This window comes from Sinocyclocheilus rhinocerous, unplaced genomic scaffold (assembly GCF_001515625.1).
Source record: "Sinocyclocheilus rhinocerous isolate Xijiao unplaced genomic scaffold, SAMN03320098_v1.1 scaffold231, whole genome shotgun sequence".
Classification (NCBI taxonomy): domain Eukaryota; kingdom Metazoa; phylum Chordata; class Actinopteri; order Cypriniformes; family Cyprinidae; genus Sinocyclocheilus; species Sinocyclocheilus rhinocerous.
This window is the reverse complement of record NW_015640454.1, coordinates 311,790-314,273: the sequence shown is the minus strand read 5'-3', so window position 1 is coordinate 314,273 and position 2,484 is coordinate 311,790. Positions and strand designations below refer to the sequence as shown.

General features: G+C 33.7%; 1 protein-coding gene across 2 annotated transcripts in view; it reads left to right on the top strand.

The window, feature by feature from the left end:
• LOC107752937 (collagen alpha-1(XI) chain-like) overlaps positions 1-2,484 on the top strand; it is a 112,339-nt gene that overhangs the window by 45,780 nt on the left and 64,075 nt on the right. The window lies entirely within an intron of this gene.

Sequence of the window (2,484 nt, the reverse complement as noted above, 5' to 3'; positions counted from 1 at the left end):
CTCTCTCTCTCTCTCTCTCTCTCTCTCTCTCTGTTTTCACGTGATGATTTAAATCTCCTCTATTCGATAATGTGTGTGTGTGTGTGTGTGTGTGTGTGTATGTGTGGGCGCTAGTCTCTTCACGTTTGACTCTAAACTTCTGTCAGTTCCAGACATTCATCTTCCTGAGTTCACACTCACTGCCCACATTTTCTCCACCTGCTTGTACAAGTTTTTGTACAAGTATTTGTGCGTGTATAACAAGGAAGAGTCACCGATTAGGCTGATATATGAATCTGACTGGTATAATAAATCAGTGCGGCGCTTCCTGCACATTTGCAAATGGAACGAAACAATGCTATTTTTGCAATGATGATGCAATGTCAGCTTTTGAATAATGCTTTATTCATTCAGTTGCACACATAGGATGAGTGGAACAACTTTTAACCCTCAAAAGAAACTAAAATGATCACATCAATTGAAAATCACTGAATATAACAAAAACAACTGCTGTTATAAACACTCTAATAACATGAATTAACAAGAAACATGGCAGTGCATCATGGGAAAGTGGATTATGGCGGAATATTTTCATGTTTTTTTTTTATTATTTCATTAAAATAACATTTATTGTGATTAAGCCACTTTGTTAATGTGTGTGTGTGTTATGGTATGTATACTGTGTATATATTTATATAAATATTTTAAATATAAATTTATAAGTATAGTACATTAAAAAATATAACAGACTTATATAATTAATAATAGTGAATTTTATTTATGTTTTTTATCTTTATATATACAGTATATTACTTATTTATTTATATTATTTATTCATTTATATATTATATAATATTGATATTATATTTCTAACTTGTGACTTTGTAAATCTTTTTGACTGATTCATAGAAAAAATAATAATTATTGTAATAATAATAATAATAATAAAGCCTTTTTGTTAATGTTTATCTTCAACTACTAATCATCAAGAGTGATTCAAATGGATGAATTTTTTATCTTTGATTCATAAGAGTCGTTTGTTTGTGAATCACATTACACTACTCATAACCGAAATGATTGCGTGTGTGTTTGTGTGTGTGTTGCTGATGCTACAATATTTGAATGTTTTTTAGTATTTCATTGGGATATCATTTATCATAATAGTAATAAAGCTTGTTTGTTAATGTTTATCTTCAATTACATGTTGTCATCCAGACCAGTTTTGTTCAGTTTGTGAGTTTTTTTTTTTTGTTGACTGATTCAAAAGAGTCATTTGTTCCTGAATCAGATTATACTGGTCATGATTGAAAGGATTGTGTGTGTGTGTGTTTGTGTGCATGTGGGAATGAGAGGGAAATGCTCTCAAATTATAGTACTTATGGACAAGTGGGTTATTGTTTTGCAGTGAGCACATATTGTGAAGTCAGTAAAACACAAAATTACCTTTTCAGATGGGAAGGGAATGTTTCTGTCTCATAGTGTGTGTGTGTGTGTTTAAGTGTACAGTTGCTGGTCATTGTGCCCTAATCCGATTGGACAGTTTTGGAGTCCGCTCAGGTTCTGACTCAACTCTCTCCTCCCAGACTGTGACCCACTTTCACCGCGTGTGTGTGTGTGTGTGTGTTTCCTGTCATATTGCAACAGGTGTTTCATACCTTTTCCATACTGTATTCATTGTTTTTCCAAAAACTAGGGCTGCACGATAAATCGCATGCGATATTTAACGCGCATCTTGTCAGAAAAGCCGGTTCTGTAATCAGCGGTAAATCTCCATCACGTGCGTGCTGTCACATTGAGCAGCATTAACTACACAGAGCCGTTGTTCACTGACGAGCTGCGCAAAAAATCGCGCGAATATGAACGTGGTTTTGCGCAGCTGGTCAGTGAACAACGGCTCTGTGTAGTTAATGCTGCTCAATGTGACAATGTTAAATATCGCATGCGATTTATCGTGCAGCCCTACCAAAAACCATGGTTATTGAATAAAAAGGATACAGCTGTTTTTGCAGAAAGTTTCTATGTGTGTTTTGAGTTTTGGATGAATTTGACATAATGCTGTTTTGACTTCCTGATTCATATGAAGGCTCAGCTCGTTCTGTTTGTGTGATTATTGTAAGATGTTTTTTCATGCATTAGTATAGATTTCATTTGTAGGGTTGGCGAATCACGAACAGTCCTTATTCTGTTTTTTCTGTTAACAATTCTTGGATGGCTGCATTCTTCCAAACACTTACTGTACTAATCAGTCTGAGCAGTTACTGAAGTAATCTGACTCGCGTACTAAATAGCTATATAAAGTTATTATGACTAATTAGTGAACCTCATTCCTGCTGAATCTGTGCTGCATTAAAACATCTTTAGATGCATGTTTTGCAAGAACTGTATTCAGTTTTTCTCAGATTTTTAAAATATGTTCACTTGAAATCTGAATGATCTCATCATTTGGCAACATACTGAAGGCAGAAATTTTATGAATAATATTTATATAATTAATTATTTTTAATT